At 37.8% G+C, this 26,352-nt stretch overlaps 1 long non-coding RNA gene across 1 annotated transcript in view; it reads left to right on the top strand.

The window, feature by feature from the left end:
• LOC113596136 (uncharacterized) overlaps nt 1–26,352 on the top strand; it is a 263,069-nt gene that overhangs the window by 173,070 nt on the left and 63,647 nt on the right. The window lies entirely within an intron of this gene.

Raw genomic sequence — 26,352 nt, 5'->3', positions numbered from 1 at the left:
TGCTTTAGTCACCTTTAGTGTTGACTCTACTTAAAAGCTCATTGAAGGCATTCTTCTTCTCTGTTACTATGGTTTTGATTTCTAGCATTTCCATCTCATTCTTTCTTAAACTTTCCATCTATGTACTGGATTATCCATCTCATCTTTGGTGTTGTCTAGCTATTCCATGTGATCCCTTCATATATTAATCATAGTTATTTTAAATTTTATGTCAGACATTTAACATCTTTGTCCTATCTGACTCTGGTTATGATCACTTTGTCCTTTGGGAGTATGTTCCTTCATGACTTTTTATATGTCTTATCCTTTTCTGTTGAAAGCTGAATATCTTGTGTAGGACATTAGAGATTTGACATAAATAATTTTTGTCCTTGGAAATGGGCATACATTTCCTTCAGTCAAGCCTTTAGTACCAGGATTTCTTGTTAATCCAATTAAGAGTTAGGCTAGATTTGAGGTTTATTGTTGCCATGATTACCTTGATTACATTATGCACTTTAAATTCCTGTAGGGATATTTTTTGTTTAGGGTAGGGGTTCATTTGAGAGAAGAATTATCTTTGAATGATTGCTCTTCCTCAGCTTTAAGTCTTTGCTTTGTGCTGTGCCTCAGAGAGGTTTGTCTCTTGCGTTGTGCCTTGTGACTCAGTGTTTATTAGCCTGGCTGTGGGGAGCAGGAGTGGGGTGGGCATTTTCCTTTGTTTTATTTAAGCCTCAGTCTTAGATAGTCACTGTGTCCCTGCATCTTGGGGATGTGGCATTGTCAGACATCATGCCCCTCCCCGAGTGATGTTCTGAACTTTGCACATATACCTGCTTCTCCCTCAGGGGTACAGGTTTATTTCTTGTTCTTTTTCCCAAGATGCAGTGGAATTTTACTAATGTCCTAAGTGAAATGGTGTTTACTCCCTTTTCCCACAGATTAAAGCTTGATTTTTTTTTTTTTTTTTTTTTTTTTTTTTTTTTTTTTTTGTAGGTAAGAAGGGAGAGAAAGGTCTGGGCAAATTTCTTGCCCTTCTTATGGTGACCACTGTTTCCATTTCTACTTCTGCACTAGAAGGGAGACTTCAGGATTCTCCCAGTCATTTCAGTGACTATCCTATGGGTTTGTGAAAGAAAAAGAAAAGCCTTGCTTGTGAAAGAAAAAGAAAATACTTGTTTCCACTTAAGGCTTCACCCTCTTACCAGTGTACTGTTGGCCTCCAGAAATGTGTCTGTCTCCCTAGCTGAACTTTTCTTATTGATGTTTGCTTTTTAGATATCTACTTTAATCTAATCAAATTAGATCAACTTCTTACTGACATTTGACCTAGGCAAGTTACTGCTTATACCCTATCTCTCCCGATAGGTGCCTATTTCGCCCTAGATTCTGGGCCAGTTGGTGGCCCCTATGATATTAGCACAGTTCTAGGTTCAAGAAAAGTCATGATGTTTGTTCAGCTTTTTTTTTTCCCCTACTAAAATGTTAGGAGTGATAATGCTCTTTCCAGGTTTCCACATCTCCAAAAAGAGACTGGATGTCCACTGTTGTTTAAAAGTTATAGTCATGGATACATATTTTTACAAAGAAGCAAAATATGACAAAGTGTATATTCCAAAAGCAACTTTTTCACTGTCAGTAGGAGCTGACAGTAGAGAATGAAGGAAGCAGATAATGAGTATAGTACAGTAGCATTCATGTAGGATCACAAAGGTTGGATTGTGTGTTCTAAAGTATCAAGAAAAAATATAGATACAGCACTATTTCTTCCTTTGAGAACTATCTGTAAAATTTCTTAGAAGTTAGTGTTTTACAACCCGGTAGACAGAAAGGAAGCAAAACCTCATTACTGGCTTCCCAGTCTACATCATTTATGATTCAATACTTTCCTGCTTTATTTTTATCTCTAATTTATCTCTAAATTATCATTAAACTCTAAATAATAACTTCTATTTACCTTTGTTCAATAAATAACTAATTTGTCTTTTAAAGTCATACGTTGACTCTCTAACAAAATGTTACCATAATACAGCATAATATTAATGAAGAGCAGAAGAGCCAAGGCCACAGAGACAGTAGGAAGAGGGAAGGACGATTCATTCAGAAATACATATTTTTTTAAACAAAAAGAATACTTCTCAAACACTGAGTCAGTATGAACTATTTGTAACTAAGAACTGATGGATTGGTGGCCAGTGCAGAAAGGACGGGCCTAGAACCAGGAAACTGGAGTTTCCTTCTCTGTTTAACTTTATCCTTCTCTGTGTAACTTTAAGCCAAGTTAGTTATTATTTCTAGATCTCCGTTATCCCAAATATCAAATGAGGGGTAGGTTGGATTAAAAGGTGTTTACCTCCTTCTATACTGATGATTGTTGGAGTATAGGTTGTGTTTCCTGGTATCTTTGCAAAGCATGCCTGGATACCCTTAATACATTATCTACCCATTATCTACAATTCATTGTATGGCTCCAGGAGCTCAACCAGATCCCTGGGCTCTCCCACGTTGCAGGTGTCTATCTACCTCATGACTCAGCTAGTAGCACATAAAGTATTTATAACTCCTGGATTTATGCCCATGTTCTTGGGTGATGCAGGAAGGCTCCTCCTACAGTTAGATTCTCTCTATTTGGAACCCAGCTGAAGCTGAATTCTTTACATTTAAAAAAATTTTTTAAAAATATTTATTTATTTTTGAGAGAGAGAGAAAGAGGCAGAGCGTGAACAGGAGTGGGGCAGAGAGAGAGGAAGACAGAATCTGAAGCAAGCTCCAGGCTCTGAGCTGTTAGCACAGAATCTGTTGTGGGGCTCTAACTCATGAACCACGAGATCATGACGTGTGCTGAAGTTGGACGCTTACCTGACTAAGACATCCAGGGACCCCTGAATTCTTTACAGTTTTGAAGAGTTTTCTTCTTTTTCTTTTTTTAAGTTTTATTTATTTATTTTGAGAGAGAGAGAGAGAGGGAGAGAGAGAGAGAGAGAGAGAGAGAGAGAGAGAGAAAGAGAGCATGAGCAGGGGAGGGAGAGAGAGGAATCCCAAATAGTCTCTGTGTTGTCAGCACAGAGCCCAACGTGGGGCTCAAACTCACAAACTGAGAGATCATGAACTGAGTCAAAATGAAGACCCTTAATCAACTGAGCCACCCAGGAGCCCCTGAAGAGCCTTCTTCTAATGGGATTGAAAATGCATTAGACTTACTTCACTACCTTGTCTTTAGGATAAAAAGACTGTTGGAGTGCTCCTGCTCACATGACATAGGACTTTCTAGGTACCCAAATCAATCATATTGAATTTTACAAAGAAACCCTATTGAAATGCTTTCAAAGGAAAATAAGTCTTTTTCCATGTCCTGAATCAAAGTAACATAATCTGAATTACAGAAACACAAGGACCAGATCATATTGTCTGTGGACCCAAAGGAAAATATTAGAGACTATATAAATTAAATAGGTGCAAACTGTTTGCTAAACTTGAGAGAAGTGAATGCTCTTAGTAGGAAGAGGCAAGGGGAGCAAGCCTCTCTGTGGAGAGAGAGGAATTAGTTTTTCTGCAGATACTCATAGTAAAATCAGGAGCACTTATAGGGCAGCAGAAAAGTAGCATCCTGGGCACCTGGGTGGCTCAGTTCGTTAAGCATCCAACTTTGGCTCAGGTAATGAGTTTACTGTTGGTAAAATCAAACCCACATTGGGGTCTGTGCTGAGAGTGCAGAAGAAAGAAGAAAATATGGTTAAGTGGCAACATTGTAGTCAGTCTTGTGAAAGGTATTATTCCATGTGCCTTATTTGGTTTGGGCTGCTGGAGGATGTTGAACAGGTTTAGGAGGCTCTGCTGGGCTCCGTCTGAAGATGTTATGATTGATTAGTAATGTGCGCCATGAGCCTAGGATGGGAGCTTTGATTCCTAGGCCACTGAATATCTCTAAGATTAGTGTTGCATTTCATTATTGAAGATAAGCTTGGTACATTGGTTATAAACCAGATAGTCATGAAAAATCTATTTCACCTGCACCCTTGCATTCTTCCGTGGTTTGTTTTACCTCCCTGCTGTCTAACAGAACTTTTAAAATAAGTCCTGTTCTCACTACCACACAATTTTAAAATGTACTTTCCTTTCTTGCTCTTCTATAGACTTGAATACAGAAAGCTTTATAAAATACACATTCGATAATAGCCTTCTCTTACTATTTTAGCTGCTCTACTAATTTGACTGTGGGCTCCTTATTCACCTGGGTAATTTAAAGCTCTGTATCCACAGAGAAAAAGGTGATAACTAGATTCAGCAGAAAATAGCAGAGAAAACAATAGGATGTTTGCCTGGGATGGCCTAGAATGTCCATCAAGCCAGAAAATAGTGCCAGGGCCATACCTGTTTTGTTACTGTTGTTTTTATTTTATTTTATTTTATTTTATTTTATTTTATTTTATTTTATTTTATTTTATTTTAGAGAGAAAGTGAGCACATGAGGAGTGGAGAGGGGCAGAGGGAAAGAGAGAGAGAGAGAGAGAGCATGGGGGGGGGGGGCGGGGGGTGGCAGAGAAGGAAAAAGAGAGAATCCCAAGCAAGCTCCATGCTCAGCAAGGAGCCCAGTGCAGGGCTCCATCCCATGACCCTGGGATCTTGACCTGAGCCAAAATCCAGAGTTGGATGCTCAACCCACTAAACCATTCAGGTGCTCCACACCTGTTGTTTTGAAGATAAGAGGGAGACTATTGTTTTAACTGTTTAGAAGATTTGCTTGAGTGATGTTCGACGGTTAGGGACAACCTCGGATTATGAGAAAATGATGTTGGCATCTCCAATATATTTTCACTGCTACAAGAGCCAGCTGTAGAGCACCTCACCGCGATTCCCCCCGACATCTCAATCTATCTTCTTGCAGAGGTTCCATTGTCATTCTTTCATTCTGCCCCCTGCTTGCCCCTGCCAATTTTGCCCATTTGATTTTTCATTTGCCTCATAATTCCCAGTGTCTGTTTGACTTATTTTCCTTTCTTTGGGCATTACATTTCCCCTCATGGATGTTTACAGTCCAATGATTGCATTTGCCCAGTTGACCTGACAGTATATTATATTTTTTGTAATGTTTATCCAGCTGCCTATCATAACCTGGCCTGTCAGTTTCCTTCCCTAAATTGATTACTTTATTGCCATTATTCTTGACCTTCAGTGTACAGAAAAATTCACCAAAGATGTTTATTAAAATACAGGTTTCCAGATCTTTTCCCTCAGAGTTTCTAATTTACTAGGCCGGCTGGAGAGTTCAGGAATCTGTCTTTAACAAATCTCACAGGTATTTCTGATGCAAGTAGACCAGAATTCCAACATTAGACATTGAGAAATACTGCTCTTTGATGGCTAAATTATTTTAGAAAACTTATATTTTACTTTGTTTTTCTGTTTAGCCCAAATAAAGTCATTACAACCACTTTAGTTCAGTGTAAAAGCTCAAAGTACCAAACTTTGACTACACTCCAGCTCTCCCATCCCATTCACCTTGCTGCGTCCAGAACCCCCAGTATGCCTTCTCCTGTCCCTGCCAACATTATGCACTCTGTATTATGATCCTATATCGTTGCTGTGAATGGTTAAGTCAATTTCTGCTCTGTAGTTTTCTTGAAATTACTTTCTTGCTCTGTGGAGTAGTACTTTGGGATCTGATTTCAAATACATTGCTTCTAAAACCATTCAGTGTTAGTAAATAACAAGGAAAAAAAGAGAATGTTTTCTCAGAAACTGCCCTCCTTGTCCTCCCAAAATATTCGTTATCCTTATGAAAGTCCTAAAGGTGCGAAAGGCCTAATTCAGAAAGCAAGGCAGTGTGAGGGTGTGGCAAGAACAGCAGAGTTCAGTGTAAAGAGTCCCTGAGATAAGTTCCCCTACTGCTGTGTTCTCTCACCATGGCAGAAAGGTAAAGTGAAGAAAAGCAGGTCATTGGTCAGGGAAGAGTCTAATGGGCAGAATTCCAAATCAGTGATCAAATCATAGCTTTGTCCCTGCAATTCTGATTCATATTTTGAAAAAAAATTTAACGTTCTCAGTTTCCCCTTCTGGTTCACAAACAGAGCAGAGAGTAACTCTGGGTAGAGACATGACTCTCTAGGAATTTGATATTTCATAGAAAGGTATAGGATAGTAATAATGATAGCAGTAAAAATAGTCATTAGTTTCATTAGAAAATAAATTATCAACCCTGCTTCTCAGTTTTGAAACTATTATCTGCAATTGTCTTTTAAAACTATATTTTAGCTTAAAACTATGTCATACACAGATTAATTTTGATTGTTTACAGGGCAGCATAGCATAAAGTTAAAAACTTGGGAGCTACGTTTCTCCTAAGTCCCTTAGAAGTAAGTTTATTATGACAATAGAAATGAACTCTTGATTGTAAAATGTGTTAAACTCAGTACTTACTGAATCAACAGTAATTAATCTATTCGACAGTAAATATTGGCAGTGTGCTCATGTGCCCCAAATATCAGTTTGAGGCAGCACTGTTTTAGACCTGATCCTGGAGATAAAATAAGAAAGAGTGCTGTAAGGAATGCCTGGGTGGCTCAGTTGGTTAAGCATCTGACTCTTGATTTCGGCTCAGGTCATGATCTCCTGGTTCATGAGATCCAGCCCTGCTTCGAGCCCTGTGCTAACAGCATGGAGCCTGCTTGGGATTCTGTCTCTGCCCCTCCCTGCTCATGCACACACACTCTTTCTCATAATAAATAAGTAAACTTAAAAAAAGGGGCACTGTAAGAAATTGGGGTATAACTTAAAATGAGTAAATGAGTGTAAATTAATAAAACAAGTTAAAGATGACGTTAGGTGTTTCATTATGTGATGGCAGTGCTAATCCTTGGTTGTACTGTGTGGCACTCCATCTTATCCCCATGGCACTTACCTCAAGAAGATTATAATTGTTTGTTTAAATGCCTGCCACTCTCATTACATAGCAAGTTTTCTGAAGGCAGGCACCATGACCTCTAAGCAATGACGATATGCATAGCATATAGTAGACTGCCAAAAAGTCTTTATTGGTAGATACATGGATCTATGGGCACATTGAGGAGTGCATAAAAATTAAGTTTAGGAAATAAGGTGTGAAGGGAAAAAGATTGACAACAAGAACATTCTCAAAATCAAAAGAAATAAAGAATTTAAAAAATCCTGTATTTTATAATGAGTAGGTAAAGGGTATGAAATTTCCAGTAACAGCAAAGTGTTGTACAAGAGAGAGAGGTTTTTAGTGTGATATGATTACTTTTCTGTTATATCATTACATGATAATTTTGCTGCTGGGAGATTTTAATCTGAAAATAATTTTTCCTCAGAATTATGTCATTATGCCATATGTTATTTTGGATGAAAAGTCTGATGCCAATCTGATTCTCATTCCTCTGTATGTTACGTTTTCTCTCTGGAAATCTTAAAGTTCTTCTCATTATTTTTAAGTTTGGACATGTCATAGTGATGTTTCCAGATGGACATCTTTGGTTGTACTGGCCACTATTGTGAGGCCTTGAGTCCTTGATTTTTAGAATTTCCTTGAATTCTGGAAAAGCATCTTCATTGAGTTCTTGATTTTCCCACTTTCATTTTCTCTGTACTGTCATTTTGTGACTCCTACCATTTGAACTTTAGACTGTTGGACTATAAACTCTAATGTGTTCAGGTTGTCTCTAATATTTTTAGTCTTTTGGATCTATATCCTGAGTGAGTGATTTATTCTACTAATATTTTTGGCAATCATATTCTTTATTTTTAAGAGTTCTTTCTTCTTTTATGATTGTTTTATTGATGCATTTTTTCAAAAATCTCTGAGGATGCTAATTCAATTTCTTTAAAACAACAACAACAACAAAACACAAAACTATCCTTAGTTCCCTGAGTTGTCTGTTTTTGGTCCACCCCCCACACCTTCTAACACACCCAGTGAAATTTCACAAGTGAGGTAACAAAAGATTATCAGCAGATTTGAGTTCATTGGTAAGAATATCAACTGGAAAACTTCTCTTTGGAGTGAATGGTCTGGTAGAAGATTGATTCTCTATATGAATGAATGTGGAGATCTCTTCTGGAGTCATCCAATATCTTCATTGGCCTCCACTTTGTGATACTGAACACTGTTTAGAAAAACAACACATTTCAGTGTATCTTCTCTACTCTAAATAACGTAATACAACACTACTTGATTTCTGACACCAGAGGTTTGGGTTTTCCACACATTAATCAAGTAATTCTGCCACATCAAGCTAGGTGTTCTATAACTTAACTCAATTCTGACACTGTCTACTTGGAGGTAGCATCAGATCCCACAGATTAAAGGTTCAGTCCCACAAAACTCCTCCCAACCCACTTCAGATGAAAATCACAGGTCCAAGTGGTTACCTGTACTTTTGGTCCACCGGCTGTACTATGTAAATCACAGGTTCCTATGATTCCCTCCTCGGGTTCAATTAATTTGTTAGAGCAGCTCCCAGAACTCAGGAAAACAGTTTACTTACCAGATTACTGGGTTATTATAAAAACTATTAAAGGATACAAATGAACAGCCAGACACAGAGATACCTAAGATGAGGTCCAGAGGGTCCTAAGCAGAGGAGCATCTTTCTGTCGCCATGCAGCTTGAGGTGTGCTACTCTCCCAGCACATGGATGAGTCCTTGTTCATCAGTCTGGAAGCTCTCCAAACACCATGGTTTTAGGATTTTTATGGAGTCTTCATTATGTAGGCATGCTTTATTAAATCATTGACCGCTGGTGCTTGATTTAAACTCTAGTCTCTTCCCCTCCCTGGAGGTTGGGGAGGAGGAGTGCAAGGGGGTTAGGGATGGAGCTGAAGTTTCATATGGTTAGTTTCTCTGGCAACCAGCCTCTGTTCTTAGGTTACCCAGGGGCTTTCTAAAAGTCATCTCTTTAACATATACTTAGGTGTGGCTGAAAGAGGCTTGTTATAAACAGCATAAGACTCCTTTATGGCTGCTCTAATCACTTAGGAAATTCCAAGCGTTTTTAGGAGCTCTGTGCCTGAAACACACTTGAAGACCAAATATGTATTTCTCATTATAAATCACATATCATGAACCCCAATTTATGTTGTATGTGGGAATGAGAAGATGGGGCTATTGATTATTTCGTATAGAAACTTCCAATTAATCTTCTGTTTTCATCTCTATATCTCCCTTCTAAGTTTGCTCATTCCTCTTCCACAACATGGTATGTATATTTTTGAGACCAGAGTCTCTCTGCAGTTCTCTTTGATCATGGACAGAATTCACTGAATTGTTCTTCATACATTGTTTGGCTTGTGGCTTCCTCTATCCTCTTCCTGTATTTCTGCAGCTGCTTTGATTATGTTCCACAAATTTGTTGGGAACTCTTATTAGCTATTGGCCTTTCTATTTTCTTTGCATTGATAGTTTAACCTTACTTTTTTTTTTCTTTTATAGTAATTTACATGAACTTTCAGGATGGAGGGGAGATAAACATTTGTTGCCTATTCATCATCTTTAACTGGAATGACAGAGTTTCTAGATAAATATGCTTGATAAAATTTGGAAGTGCTATGTGCTGTGGACTGTTCTTCTTTGGGATATTTATAAAGTACATTAGCATATCAGTAGGGAGGAGATATACTGCCAGAAATAAACATGTATAGCCATGACCATCTCAGTGTTTTTCAGACTTATTTTTACCATGGAATGCTTTTGTGAATAAAACCTATAACCTATTAAAACTTTGCTGCACACAGCTTTCCATAAATAACAATTTAAGAGTAACTAAATTGATTACTGATAAGAGAAATATAATTTAAATAATTAGGAAAAATAATGTTAGAGCTAGAAGGGATTATAGAAAACACCCCATCCACCATTCTTCTAACAGATGAGAAAACTAAATTTTATGAAGTATAGTGACTTGCCCAATACAATGACTTACTTTATTCCATCACTTATGAGTCTCTCTCCTCTCTCTGAACAAGATCAGAGCTCTCCAAATATTGCTTTGAATATTTGATAGCAATGATTCATAAGCTATAGCACACCATGACGTAGAGCCCATTAATACCCATACACTGCCATGTGAGGTGTAATCATTCTGCTCTTCATCTGAATGTGGGATCCTTCACTCAAACTATCTCAGAGCCCCAGAGCTGGTTTAGCATGAGCTTAGTTGGCAGTGGGGCAGACAGCAAGAGGTTCTATTCCTGGCTTTCTTCCTAGCCCCTGCAGGGCCATCAAATAACTGTTTAGGGTGGGTTCAGAGAAGAGTATTTCTGTCTATCATCAGTTGTCCTCATCTTCTTCCTCTACTTCTCCTTTTTATTTTCTCCTCCTTTCCCCTCTATCTTCCCCTCCTCTTCTCCCTTCTCCTTTTCCCCTTCTCTTCCTCACCCACCTCCTCCTTCCTCGTGTCCTCCTTTCTCTCTCCTCCTTATTTGGGACACTGATAGAAAAATTTCTTCACAGTCTTTTATAGAAACTTATAAAGCATTCAAGTAAGATTTTTGAGGGAATAAGGTGCTATTTGATGGAGGGTTTGCATGTATCACGTGTAGCCTTTTTCTTGGAAGGGACACAAAGATCTTGGCATACTTTGCTTAAGAACAATAGTCATTATCTATTAATTCTGTGTGTTTTTCTTAAGAAGGAAAATCATTATGTGGACATATTGGGTTTTTATATAAAAGGAGATTTTCCTGAGGCTCTCCATATTTACATCAGTGTCATAAAAATATGTTTGAATCCCAGTCAGGATGTTCACCCATTTCCTAAATCTCAGTCCAATTTTCATTCTCTGCTTTATAATGCTTTTTATATTTATTAAGTTCCTAGTAAATTAGATCATATTTTGCCAAAATCATCCAAGTAATATGTCTTCTTTGTTTTAACTTAGATTGAGTATTAGGATAAGTCTACTTCTTTGATCTTCTTGAGAATCTATATTTTTCAACAATAGATATTAATTGTGCATTCATTATTACTTTATTAAAAATATTTATCAAGAAGGCTCTTTTCTAGGTGTTGGTGTTATAGTAATGAACAAAACAAAGAATAATCTCTTCTAAACAGTTCATATTCTGGGAAGTGAATGATAGAGATACAATGAAAAAAATATACAGATTAATATGTCTTATAATGTCATGAATTGATATGTTTTATGAAGGAAAATAAGTCAGGATAAGGGAATGAATATTAATGGATATTCTGGAGGGCTGATTAGACTTGTTTAGTACCAGTATGGTACTGCTGAATGTGGCTGTTACTGGATAAGGTGGATAGCAAAGGTCTTTTTAATGAAATGAAATATAAGCAGAGACTTGAGTGAGGAGAATGAACCATGCAGATATCTGGAGAAGGAAGGTTCTGGGTAAAAAGGATTACAGTGCTAAGGCCCTGAGGTGGCAATGTGCTTTGTTATGTTTGACTAATAGCAAAGAACCTGGTGTGACTGTAATGGAATGTACAAAAGAGAAGGTGGTAGGAGATTGGCCTAGGAGAAAGAAGGTATAAGCTCGTATTGGGCCTTGAAGGGTGAATGAAGTCTTCAGAGTCTTTTCCCCCACTCTAAGGGAAGTGAGAAGCCATTGGAAGGTTTGAGCATAGCAATGCTGTGATCAGATTTACTTTTTAGAGTGTCCCTCCCTGGTGCGTCTTGGTGCTCAGTCAGTTAAGCGTCCGACTTCGGCTCAGGTCATGATCTCACAGTTTGTGAGTTTGAGCCCTGCATCGGGCTCTGTGCTGACAGCTTGGAGCCTGGAGCCTGCTTTGTATTCTGTGTCTCCTTCTCTCTCTGCCCCTCCCCAACTTGTGCTCTGTCTCTCTATGTCTCTCAAAAAATAAATAAATGTAAATAAATAAATAAATAAATAAATAAATAAATAAAGTATCCCTCCCGCTCCTATGAGAAGACCAGAATGAAGAGGAGCAGAAATGAAAGCAAGCCAATTAGGAGGTTATTACAATAATCTGGGTGATGGATGATGGTGGCTTGGTCAGCCACTCTTCTATGAAGGAAGAGTTCCATATATAGGACACGTTTTAAAAGTAGAGCCAATAGCATTTGCTAATATTTTGGATATGGGTTGTTAGGGAAAGAGAGGAATCAAGAATAGCTGCAGAATGTTTTTTGTAAGCAACTAGATGAATGTATTCACATTAGTAAAATAAAAAGTCAGTTCTTAACTAAGATGGCTGTTGGCCCCTCAAGTGGAGATATTTAGAAAGCATTTGGACACAGAATTCTGGAGTTGAGAATGGCAAAAGGCCAGTGGTAGAAATACATATTTGGAAGTATTCAGAATATTGATGATGTGTAAAAGTCTTGAAAGTGAATGAGATCATCTAGAGAATGAGTTTGGACCGGGTGGAGAAGCTGTGTAATTACTGGGCTGGGGCACTACAATATTTTAAGGTCAAGCAGAGTCGAAGAAGGAATGATCAATGACATAAAAAGAAAACCAGTAGAGGGGTCATCTCCCAGCAGTCAAGTGAACTATATGGGCTTGTATATTTTCTCTGAGTGACCTTTGGCACAACTGATGTAAATAACTTTGATGTAAATAACACCTTGTGTTTAATTGTTAATTAAGTGGCCCCTTAATTAACAATGCCCCCTGGCAGTTAAGACCCTGTAGTCCTCTCCCACATAGACTTTGGGATTGGCTAATCTGAAATAGGCAAGTGTCATGCAAGCTTATAAACACTTTTACATTGAAGTTTGTCCTTTTGGAACACTTGCTTGGGAATCTAAATTTGAGCCAGCCAAGGCACTACACAAATAAGTGAAGCCATTTTGGCTGTTCCAGCTCTAGTTGCCATTTGACTAGCACTGCATAAAAGACCCCAGCAAGATCTGCTGAAGAATCTCCCAGCTGAGCCCCAGTTATCCCACAAAATTGTCAGCTATTACAATGATTGGTTTTTTTTTATGCCACTAACTTGTGGATTTTTTGATATGCAGCAATAGGTAGAAACAGTATGTGGGTATATGTCAATTTAGGATTTGCAGCAACCTTGATATATATGAACATGATTGTATATGTTCTTGATCTTTTCTTTCTTCCTCCCTCTTTCTTTCTTTCTTTCTTTCTTTCTTTCTTTCTTTCTTTCTTTCGAGAGTGTGAGCAGGGGAGAGGGGCAGAGGGAGAAAGAGAGAAAATCTTAAGCAGGCTCCATGCTCATTGTTGAACCAGATGCGGGGCGTGATCCCATGACCTTGGGATCATGACCTGAGCCGAAATCAAAGTCCTACGCTCAACCGACAGAGCCACACAGGCTCCCCTGATCTTGTATTTCTTAAAGCATTATGTGTTGAGAGGTTGGGCCATTTATGTTTTTAAGTGCCTTATTTACCATGTACCCTTGTGTCATCTATATAAATATGCATTAAGATATAAGGTTTAGGGTGATTGACTCTAGAAAGAATCTGGGTGTTGGTTAGATGTTTTCTGCTGAAATGATAGGATTTCTTCCCCCGCTGCCCCTCACTGATTCCCTTCTCCTAATCCCTTTGCCACTAGAGCCCTACCCTCCTATCCTGACTCTCTCACCAAAGAACTCTGTCATCTTAGAGGTCAGTTCATCCTGGTTTTGGTTTCATTGTACAAAGAACAAGAATTTTTAAAAAACCTGTTTCACTTATCTGGGATCTATATTCTCAAATTAAAATGAGGGACGCCTGGGTGGCTCCGTCAGTTAAGTGTCTGACTTTGGCTCAGGTAATGATCTTATAGCCCGCGAGTTCTAGCCCCACATCAGGCTCTGTCTGTGCTGACAGCTCAGGGCCTGGAGCCTGCTTCAGATTCTGTGTCTCCTCTCTCTGCCCCTCACCTGCTCACACTCTGTCTCTCTCTGTCTCTCAAAAATAAACATTAAAAAAAAAGAAATATGGGCAGATTGCAAACAACTTACTTTTTTTTGCCTTTCTTTTCAAAATTTATTTATTTAAATTCAAGTTAGTTAACATACAGTGTAGTATTGATTTCAGGAATAGAACCCAGTGATTCATCACTTACATATAACACCCAGTGGTTATCCCAACAGAGGCCCTCTGTAATGCCCATCATCCATTTAGCCCATCTTCTCACCCACCTCCCCTCCAGCAACTCTCAGTTGTTCTCTGTATTTAAGAGTCTCTTATGATTTGCCTCCCTCTCTGTTTTTATCTTATTTTTCTTTCCTTTCCCCTATGTTCATTTGTTGTGTTTCTTAAATTCCACATGACTGTAAACATATGATATTTGTCTTTCTCTGACTTATTTCACTTAGCATAATATACTCTAGTTCCACCCACACAAACAACTTACTTTTTAAAAGTGAATGTGTAAGTCAGTTTTTGAAAACCTAGAATTTTTCTTTCTTATAGAAACAATGTCATATGTTATGACAATGTTATAATTTTCATGTGTACTGTTTAAAATTTATTTACTATACTATCAGTGATTATCTTGACCATTCATTCATTCACTCACTTAACACACTTTGAGACTTTCTACTTTCTTGGTGCTGTGCTAAGTACTGGTAAAGCAGAGGTGAACAAGAGAGATATGGTCCCTGCCCTTGTGGAATCTTAGAGCAGTAGACATCAACCAGCCAACTAATTATAGAATAAGTTACTTGACAACAATGTACTGTGAAAGGGGAGCTCAGAATGCTGTGAACTTGCATAGTGGTGGACCTGACCTGCTCTGGGGGTCAGAGTTGCCCTCCCAGGATGTTGTAGCTGAGATTTAAAGAATGAATAGGGCAAGAACATTCAGAGTTATAAGTTTCAAGAGAGTGAGGCTCTGGACCCCTGTGGGGATATAAGACAATGAGAGTAGGGAGGTAGGACTTTATTTATTTATTTATTTGTTTATTTATTTATCTATCTATCTATTATTTTTTAATGTTTATTTATTTATTTTTGAGAGAGAGAGAGCACAAGTCAGGGAAGGGCAGAGAGAGAGAGGGGGGCATAGAATCCAAAGCAGGCTTCAGGCTCTGAGCTGTCAGTGCAGAGCCCAAAGCAGGGCTCGAACTCGTGAACTATGAGATCATGACCTGAGCCAAAGTCAGATGCTTGACTGACTGAGCCAGCTAGGTGCCCCAGGCAGGGGTATTTTAAACAGTACCGTGTAATTGTCCCAGATTTGATAGTCTTCCATATTTACCTAAAGGTGAAAATAAGATTAGAATTACTTTTTAATTGTTTGCTGCTTCCTTGGATGTGAATCCTTTCCTTTTTTAGGCCACCCAAGTCCTCAACCAACATTAGAATGTATGCATACTAAGGTTACCCAGAATGGTCTATGAGAAATGGTAAGTGGTAGTTACTTCTCATTTGTGGGATGTGAGGCTGAGATTTGGGAAGTCTACATGTTTCGAATTTTGAAGTTCTTATCTTGACCATGTATTACTTTTATAATTATTTTTTTTTTTAATTAAAAAAAATTTTTTTTTCAACGTTTATTTATTTTTGGGACAGAGAGAGACAGAGCATGAACGGGGGAGGGGCAGAGAGAGAGGGAGACACAGAATCGGAAACAGGCTCCAGGCTCTAAGCCATCAGCCCAGAGCCTGACACGGGGCTCGAACTCATGGACCGTGAGATTGTGACCTGGCTGAAGTCAGACGCTTAACCAGGCGCCCCAACTTTATAATTATTTTTAAAGGCATTCTATGTGCATTGATGACAAAGGGTTGGAAAATGAATTTCAGGAGTCCCCTGGGAGACTCTTATTCCAAGGATGATTGATAGCTTAGACTGAGACGTAGAGAAAGGGAAGGGAACAATGAATGGTATTGTTGAGGAATGTTTAGGAAGTAAAATCCATGAAGGACTAGTTAATCAGAGATTAATTGATATGTTCCTGGTGTGCACAATTGGATGAATGGTGGTGTCCAACACAGAGATGGAGAAGGCTGGACAAGGGAGAGAGAGCAGAGACAATTGAATTCACCTTCTCTGTTACTGGTGTTCCTGTTTTGGTCATGAGACGGATAGGGTTCTCTTAATTTTCCATCCTTTATATTCCAGGGGGCTGTATCAGAGGACATGACAGGTAAATTTAAATGAATCAAGAATAAATAAGGGGTGAGGGGCTAATATAGAATATGAAAACAGCCAGCCTGAAACTTCCAAGTAGGAACACTGTGTCATGGTGCAGGCATTTTTATTTTTATTTTTATTTTTTTTCAATATATGAAATTTATTGTCAAATTGGTTTCCATACAACACCCAGTGCTCATCCCAAAAGGTGCCCTCCTCAACACCCATCACCCACCCTCCCCTCCCTCCCACCCCCCATCAACCCTCAGTTTGTTCTCAGTTTTTAAGAGTCTCTTATGCTTTGGCTCTCTCCCACTCTAACCTCTTTTTTTTCCCTTCCCCTCCCCCATGGGTTTCTGTTAAGTTTCTCAGGATCCACATAAGAGTGAAAACATATGGAATCTGTCTTTCTCTGTATGGCTTATTTCACTTAGCATCACACTCTCCAGTTCCATCCACGTTGCTACAAAGGGCCATATTTTGTTCTTTCTCATTGCCATGTAGTACTCCATTGTGTATATAAACCACAATTTCTTTATCCATTCATCAGTTGATGGACATTTAGGCTCTTTCTATAACTTGGCTATTGTTGGGAGTGCTGCTGTAAACATTGGGGTACAAGTGCCCCTATGCATCAGTACTCCTGTATCTCTTGGGTAAATTCCTAGCAGTGTTATTGCTGGGTCATAGGGTAGGTCTATTGTTAATTTTCTGAGGAACCTCCACACTGTTTTCCAGAGTAGCTGTACCAATTTGTATTCCCACCAACAGTGCAAGAGGGTTCCCGTTTCTCCACATCCTCTCCAGCATCTATAGTCTGATTTGTTCATTTTGGCCACTCTGACTGGCGTGAGGTGATATCTGAGTGTGGTTTTGATTTGTATTTCCCTGATAAGGAGCGACGTTGAGCATCTTTTCATGTGTCTGTTGGCCATCCGGATGTCTTCTTTAGAGAAGTGTCTATTCATGTTTTCTGCCCATTTCTTCACTGGGTTATTTGTTTTTCAGGTGTGGAGTTTGGTGAGCTCTTTAAAGATTTTGGATACTAGGCCTTTGTCCGATACGTCATTTGCAAATATCTTTTCCCATTCCGTTGGTTGCCTTTTAGTTTTGTTGGTTGTTTCCTTTGCTGTGCAAAAGCTTTTTATCTTCATAAGGTCCCAGTAATTCATTTTTGCTTTTAATTCCCTTGCCTTTGGGGATGTGTCGAGTAAGAGATTGCTACGGCTGAGGTCAGAGAGGTCTTTTCCTGCTTTCTCCTCTAGGGTTTTGATGGTTTCCTGTCTCACATTCAGGTCCTTTATCCATTTTGAGTTTATTTTTGTGAATGGTGTCAGAAAGTGGTCTAGTTTCATTCCTCTGCATGTTGCTGTCCAGTTCTCCCAGCACCATTTGTTAAAGAGACTGTCTTTTTTCCATTGGATGTTGTTTCCTGCTTTGTCAAGGATTAGTTGGCCATACGTTTGTGGGTCTAGTGCTGGGGTTTCTATTCTATTCCATTGGTCTATGTGTCTGTTTTTGTGCCAATACCATGCTGTCTTGATGATGACAGCTTTGTAGTAGAGGCTAAAGTCTGGGATTGTGATGCCTCCTGCTTTGGTCTTCTTCTTCAAAATTACTTTGGCTATTCGGGGCCTTTTGTGGTTCCATATGAATTTTAGAATTGCTTATTCTAGTTTCAAGAAGAATGCTGGTGCAATTTTGATTGGGATTGCATTGAATGTGTAGATAGCTTTAGGTAGTATTGACATTTGGTGCAGGCATTTTTAAAGTGGTTATTTCAATGCAGACATGTGTATTTTCTTCAGTTTGATTGCATATATACATAGCTGTAGCTACATTGGGGGAGTTATAACATAATTTTAACTAAATGTTAAGCTTATTGTGAATAAGAACCTTGTTTCAGTCATCCATATATAGTGGCAGTTTGTCCCAAAGTAGTCATTCCTAAAATATTAACTTAGAAATTAGATTGAACAAATGAAAAATCTGTGAGGAATTATATCATCTGAGATAATATGGAAAAAGAGATGTTTTTTTTTAATGAACTTTTACAGGGGGATTACAGGTTGGTTCTTTACAGAGGCATGGTCTAAAAAGGACCTCGATTCTGATATCTATTAAGTTCGAAAGTGTCTAATTTAGGTGGAATTTCACTCAAATAATCTGGATTCAACACCTGTCTCCTTAAATCCTACATTATAATACATAAGGGATAGAAAAATGTACCAAAATTTTATTGTTTGCTCTACATTTCTGTGAAAAATACAATATGAGATTGCTCTAGTTTTTACAGAACATTAGCCCATATTCTCCAAACCAGACTGACAGAAATCCGTGTAGAGAGAGAATATTTGTAATATGATTTTACTTGTGGATCTGAGGCTAGGTAGGAGAACTTCTCAGCCAGAGAAGTTACACTCTAGAGTGCTAAAGAGGGATAGAGAAGGATACCGGTAGTTGTTAAATTTGACTTATTTGGAACTCACTCTGAAAATGTCCTGTGACTTTGCTTGGCCATCAACAATAGAAGTCTCTGACTCTATTTGAGCATTTGTTCATTCCATCCTGGTGGTGTTTATACTGAAACAGAACTTGATTGATGTGGGAAGGACGCTTTTCTTCTGGTTTTTGGTTGTAGAGAGGTCTGTTATACACTCTGCAGGGACTGCAAAGGAAATCATACGATTTCAAACAAGAGGAACTTCAAATGCAGTGAGAATAAGAGAAATGGAAGAGAAAGAGCTAGTATTAATGAGGCATATCTGAAAAGGTCCCCTACTAGTTGACTGAGCATGATATCTATGTCTAGATAATAAAAGAAGATGAAATAATATAGTAGTGTTAACACTTTTACATTTAAAATTTTAAAGAGGTCATTATTTTTTAATTACAGAGGTCATACCTGCTCAAGGTAAAAAAAAATTCAACTGTTAGATGAATTTAAAGTAAAAATAAAAAATTCTGACTCTAGGTTCATATTCTAGGTAACAGTCTAGAATTTCTTGTGTTATGTTCAATGCAAATGTATCCATATACATAGTAAAAGATTCTTTATCTGGGAGTCTTTGAGAAATATTCAACAATGAGATTGATAACGGGCTTAAATTAAAAAAAAATCTGCCCATTTAATAATAGAAGAATGTTAACCTCTTGTTAATATTACCTTATAAAATAGTGATATACTGGATCTAGATGATCTATTAGGAGTCCCGGAGACCCCAAACTATGAGATGCAGGTCATGTGGAATGCATCACAGGAGAAATACAGCAATTCTAGCAATCTTGCTTGTAATGCATGAGTTGCCACACTTTTCAGTCATTTATATATGTGTTGGTAGGTAAGTCAAACTGCAGTTCAGTCCATATATATAAGTAGGGTTGCAATCTCTCTTCCACATTCTTAGGTCTAATACTATAGTTAGGAATTTTTGCGACCTTAAAAAGGTAATGCAGTATACACATTGTATATTTTGCAACAACCACAGAGGAGTCAGGCAGTATCATATAATCAAATACATTAATATTTCTTTGGTTCAGTGTAGGAATAGTCAGGTTCTGCTGCCAAATAAAGTATGAAAAACTTTCAAGTGTCAGAATCTTTCAGATTTCAGAATCGTGGACTGGTAGGATACCCTTTTCTTTAATCTTGATGATGAAAAGAAGAATCAAGAGAACACATCCAGAAGATGTTGGCCTGAACTTGAATTTTTTTTCCAAATAGTGTTCTCTTTTGGAGTTAAGAAATGCGAACTCCAGAAACATCATTATCTAGCATATGTTAGTCATTCAGGTAAATAACTGTATGAATATACCAAAAGAAAAGATAAACATAAATGCATTCATAAATGCATTCATAAATGCATAGAAGAGGGTCTTTTAAAGTTTTACTTATTGATTGATTGATTAAAGGTTTTATTTTTAAGTAATCTCTATACTCAACAAGGGACCTGAGCCTATAACCCCAAGATCAAGGGTCACATGCTCCACCGACTGAGCCAGCCAGGGGATCCAGGAGGCTGTTTTTTTGTTCTTTATTTTATTTTTGTTTTTTTAATGTTTTATTTATTTTTGAGAGAGAGAGACAAAGAGACAGAGTATGCGTAGGGGAGGGGCAGAGAGAGGGAGACAAGGAATCTGAAGCAGGCTCCAGGCTCTGAGCTGTCAGCACAGAGCCTGACCACAGGACTTGAACTCGTGAACAGTGAGATCATGACCTGAGCTTAAGTTAGACATTTAACTGACTGAACCACCCAGGAGACCCCGAGGGTGTTTTTTAAACAGCAGAATCTAGTTATGATGGAGTAGCTTGAGGTGTTATATGGAAATTAAAGAAGTTCCTTCTACAAGGATTTTGACTAAGAACACTGAAGTTTTTAATGAAGAATTTTCTTAACTCATGCTTTTATGGCTTAGAACAGGTGTGGCACAGGCACGTATTTAAATGAAATATCTCATATAAACCTGTAGCTTGCTTTTACATTTCAAGTAGCTATTTAGATACCTGGTCTCTATTGTGTGATCCTCTGATTTGAACATAGTTTGTCTTTCATTTCCATCTAGTTTCCATGGCTAAAACCCTTATGTTAGGCCAGAATGTGGTAATAGAGGCAATTATGCTATTGAGTATGGGGCCCAGCTCTCAGATTAAGGTTTTGCACCTGGGTATCATTATTCTTTCCCATATTAATTTATTACTTAAGGGCTTATTATTTGAAAGCCCTTATAGCGCATAAGCAATTAGAGTAGCTGAGTGTCTCTCTGTTAAATGTATTTATTTTGCTTTCCTAGCTTTTTATGCCAGAATAATTAAATCCTCTTCTGATGTGTCAGTAGCAGGCTGTTTTGAAATTGACAGTGCTCTTTCCTCTCCACTTCAATAAGAAGAAAACCAGAGACCTATAGATAAATAATAAGCTTTAGAAAAGAAAAAAGAAAAGAGAGAATACCTATCAAGAGTATATTGCCCCCACCAAAAATCAGCAACTTTTACTGAGTATATCTGATTTATTATTATTATTGTTATTATTATTATTTTGTCTAAACAGAGTTTACAAATGCTACTGTTTTGTTAACTGTATAGGAAACAACTTACTCGTTGGAAATGAATATTCCATGTAGCAAATTCGTCTAACATAGTGTGTGAGTAACAAAGACATTATACTGAGCATCTAAAATGAAGTGACCTATTGCAGAGGACACTTTTGGGAGAAGAAAATGGATTGCCTTGACCTCACGGGAATATTCATTTGCATATGCTTTGGATGCAATGAACACTTTGCAAGTTTTGCATTTTACCATGTGGCTGTTGTAGCAGAATAGCTGGTCTCTTTTGTAAAGAGTATATTTGCATATGATAGTTTAACAGCTTTTCCCTTTTGTTCCTAGAAGATTAAGTCTCAGTCCTAGGAGAAAATAAATTAAAGGTGGTTCCTTACAATTTGAAAAAAGTATAATTTGAAGATAAGAGCCAACTCTGGAAAGCAGCTTTCACTTCCAAAAGCTCAGGATAAGAAGTACTGTTTTTCTGTGTATGTGCTAGCAAGGCTGTCCCTGATTCTTGGTGGCAGATGTGTCACCAGAAGCCCTGTGAGGTTGAAATACCTCATCAAAATCTCCTACATCTATTGTTTGTCTACCTAGTGAAATGCACGCTTCGGCATTTCACTCCTTCAAGTTTGGACCCTTTCTTTAAAATTCAAAGTTTCTTGCTTGGTGGATGGAGGGAGCACAGAGATGAGTGCTTTCTGAACAACAGTGATTACTTCAGATGGAAAAAAGGCTCTGGGGCTTAAAAACAAAGATTAGAAAGCTGCAAAGCCCATACCTTTGGAGGGTCACAGTACATATTAGCATATTAAAAGATCTTACTGGGTGAAAGAAAGTCCTTTCTATTTTTTTTCAGGTGTTTCAAACATTTGACCTTAGGATTTACCCCTCTTCCATCCCCAATAATACCTATTAGAGTCCCAGGAATTAGTATCCCCTGGAATACACTGGGGATATTATGCAATTTCCTGGGTAGTAAATTGGAATTGTTTATGGATTGCTCAAGGATATTCATTTTATCTTCACAAGAATGTGATTTCCTTGGGATTCTTCATATTCCCAGCTCCCATTAGACTGTGGCCAGCCTGGGACCATGGAATTCTCTGTCTCACTGCAAGGTGACAAACAGATGGGACGTGAAGGCCTGATTTGCTTCTTGAAGAGCCTTAGGGTCAGTAATCAGGAAGCTGGCTGGCTGACACTTCTAGTTAGTTCTTCTTAAACTTTGACCAATGTTGTATAGAAAACCTTTGCTAAGCTTTTGTCAGAATCTATATTCCAGGGGAGTGATTTGAGGTAATCACTGCCAGTGCTTTGGGGTGACATTGTTCTTTACCAAACTTTGTCTCCTTAAATATTCTGAGGGACAAAATGAGTTTTCAAAATAGCATGCAGAAACTGGAGGGCTAGATTTTTTAAATCTCCATTAGGTTTTCTTATGTAGATATTTGTGAATATTCTTCTATTAAAGCTGACTCAGTTGTTTATTCTTCTGTTAAAATTTTTTTGTTTCCTTTTAAACAAAGAAGGTACATAACACTGAAGCAATTTTCAGATTAAAGTAAAAGGGACCCCATGAAGTTCATCTGTATTTTGTACCCTGATTGCAAAGTTACATCTAAAAATAATAATTTCTTTTTCCAGCTGTTGCTAAAATAGGTCTGTACTGGTTGCAGAGTCCTTCTGTAAAGCAGATTAAACAATATTGCACTTGTGAATGAAATTAAGACATTGAAGACTTGAATTGGCAACATAACAAAAATCTGTTGTCTCTGAGGAAATGTGTGCTATTGACTGTAACCAAAAATAAAAATAGTACACTTGGGTATACTAGAAGAATAGTTTAAAAAGCCATTGTGATGGTGGTGGTGGTGGTGGTATAGATTTACTCATGATATAAAATAATAGAGTATAATACTTTGAAAACACCTGTGATCCTTTTGTAAATATTTTAGTTGAAAACCATCTTTGACAAGTCTGTTGTTCTCTGAATAAATTATTTATTGTATTATTAAAATATAATACACTTTGTGGCATGCTCTTGAAGAGCCCATTCCAAAAAACACCAAATTATACATACAGAGTTTTTTTCTGACATATTTCTGGGAATTAACTTCTATACTTCTTTAATTGGTAAAATTAGATTAAGTCATATAGGTCAAATGACACATAGAATCAAATGAGTTGAATATTTAAATAGTGATATCCTCTACCCTTCACTTCCAAATGAATGTCTAAAGCATTTCAAAAAAGAATAATGTTGATCACATAAGCAGTGTTTCCTTTAGATCCAGAAAATGTTTATAGGATGCCAGGCATCTATGAAAATTTAAAATGTGTTCATGTAGCTAGATATTCAAAATCATTAGCCCCATTAGGACAGATATAAAGTCCGACTTTGCTCACCATTTTATTCCCAGCATGCAGCAATGTGCCTGGCAGTTAGCACTTAGTAAATGTTTATGGGACGGGTTGGTAAATGAATAAATGAGTGACATATTTGAGCATCTTTAGTTTTTAACCTGGTATTTCATGTTGTGTAAATACAATAAGGGTAGGCCTTCAAACTGATTGGTTGGTAGGATGGGGTGCCTGCTGACCGAAGGTACAACCCTCCTGACTAAAGAGGTTGTTTTCATTTGGCAAAAGTAAAACAAACAAACAAAAAACCCCCAAACCCCAAAAAACAAACAAAAACCCACAAAAAACTAAAAGTGTTCCAAATACAATGTAGTACATACTTCTACTCAAACATTCATTGCTGATCTAAAATTCAAATTTAACTAAGCATCCTGTTTTTATTTGCTAATTATAGCAATTGTGCATACAAAGAATAATGTTGCTAGTGTCTAAAGTTGGTTTCTGTAGAAATCTCTGTTGGGGTTTCATTCAGATCCTCTTGAGTCACTGTGTAAATCATCCCTCATCTTTTCCAAATTTTGCTACTAACTGCTAGCACCTTACACTTGGCCAAGTTTGCTGTTGGGCACTGGAGTCTCCTTACTCTTTAGAATGAACTCTACCTCCTGGATCAGGGTGAGTGTCAGACTTGATTAGAAAGGAAATCCCAACCTTGATTGGCTTCTTTCTCTTTCTATCTTGCTTCTTCTACTTCCTTACTACCTTCTTCTAGGAGCTTCTGCCTTGAGGAATCAACTGATAGTGTGTCTGTGAGTGCTGTTTCCAGAAGAATCAACAGAATCAGTAGACTGAGTAAAGAAGATAACCCTCACCAATGCAGGTGGACATTGTCCAATCTGTCAAGGGTCCAAATATAACAAAAAAGTAGAGGAAGTATGAATTCTCTCACTCTTCTTGAACTAAGGCTCAGGAGACCTGATCTTAGACACTTTACCGCTATGTAGAAAGAAGGCCTGCTACCAAAACCAGACATTTTTTTTTTTAATTTTTCCTCTTGGAAATATTTCATTTTCACTAAGCTTTAAATAATAAGCAAGTACTCTTTTTATAGCATGTAGTCCTACAGAGTAGTAGCAGAACTTCTCTCACTTTGGTAAGGACACAGTGGCCTACAAAAACTGTCATGGCAAACTCAAAGTTATAGCCAAAATGGAACTGGGCTAACTTAAAAGGGCTGTAATATGGGCCTTCCAACGAAGACAAGAAATACAGTGCAATAGGTATGATATTTTTACAAACATCCACTTTAGTCTTACATTTTTTTGTCTGGAGTTGGGGGCCTCTCATAGAGCTGCTCACCCCATGACCCCCAAAGTGAGTGATCTGAGAGAAAAAGAGAGAGAGAGAGAGAGAGAGCAAGAGAGAGCATACACACTGGCATCCAAGATGGAAGCTGCAGTCTTTTATGACCTAGTCTGAGAAGTGGCATACTATTCCTACTTCCATAATCTATTCATTAGAAATTAATTGCTAAATTCAGCTCATACTCAAAGGGAGTACTTTTTGAAAGGACGAGTATCAAAGAATGTGTGGATACATATTTAAAACCACCAACCACATGAGCTATTCCCCAGAGTAACATTACTTGAATGGATTCTTTTCATTCAACACATATTTAAAGAATACATATTATTTACCAGACTAAGAAACTGAAATAAAAAGATGACTAAGACAAAACCTCTACCGTTAAGTTATTCATGGCCCACTGGAAGAGTGAGCCATGTGTCAACATATTGCTGCAGTAGAAACACACTTTAGAGAAGAGATTCTCTACCCTGGCTACAAAGGAGAATCCTGTTAAGAGCATTTTAAATATACTGATATTTGGCCCCACCCAGACCACTGAATCAAAATCTTTGTGGGTAGGGCCCAAACATTAATATTAAATTTTTGGGGGGGTAATTATAATATGGAGCAGGTTAAAAATTATTTTTAAAAGTTAAATTTAAAATTTGTCCAAACACTAATTACAGTGTGACTTAGTTTGAGTTCTTCCAAAGCCTGACCTTATGAGAAGGATTTTAGTGCAGGTAATTATTGGGAAGTGATTCTAGAAAGCCTTGACAAAGGAATAGAAAAGTGAGATAGGCAAAGTGAGGAAGCCAATATAGGTACATTAGTGAACAGATTACCACTATTGTAGAGAACTCTAGAGAGAGTGTAGATCACTCTTAAGCATCTAGCCCACCTTTTCTACACCAGGGGCATGAGGCACAAAGGGTATCTGACACATACCTCAATCTTTAAATCTGTAGACTATGTTTACTGATACCTCCTTTGTGAGCTCATGAGGTAATTAACCTGTGCAAAGAACCTAGCACAGTGGCTAGGGCACAATAAAATTCCAGTGTTGGAGTATTGAATGAGCCTTTCTGTGCTACTTAGAAGTTTTATGAACACACAGACATGAGAATGAATTAGAACACCTAAGTAAAGTACTATTCCTGTATAATCTAAGATAGGTCAGGAATTAAGTGAATTTGAGCACTCATAAATGGCAAATAACAGAGATATAGAGTTATGTTTGGGACAGAATTTTGGCTTGGGATATAGGCAGATCTGGGTTCAAACCTTGGCACCACTGTTTATTAGCAATTTGGACCTGGGAAGTCACTAATCTTTCTGAGCCTTATTTGTAAATTGGGAATAATACTAATAGCTACCCTAGAGATATGCTGTTGGAAAGACATGAAATGAAATCTGTAAAGGGTATAGCACAGTGCTTGGTATATTATTAATATTTAGTGTCCCAGGGATCCCTATCCTGTGCTTTGAGTCTTATCAATACCACTTTCTTGTTAACTCCCAAGTTCTCACTCATGTAGAAAATGCAGCAACTTGCAGTGTTCTATTGTCAAAGTATTTCTAGGAATCC

The sequence above is a fragment of the Acinonyx jubatus genome, chromosome D4, assembly GCF_027475565.1.
Source record: "Acinonyx jubatus isolate Ajub_Pintada_27869175 chromosome D4, VMU_Ajub_asm_v1.0, whole genome shotgun sequence".
In the NCBI taxonomy this organism is placed as follows: domain Eukaryota; kingdom Metazoa; phylum Chordata; class Mammalia; order Carnivora; family Felidae; genus Acinonyx; species Acinonyx jubatus.
This window is presented reverse-complemented; position numbering and strand designations above follow the sequence as displayed.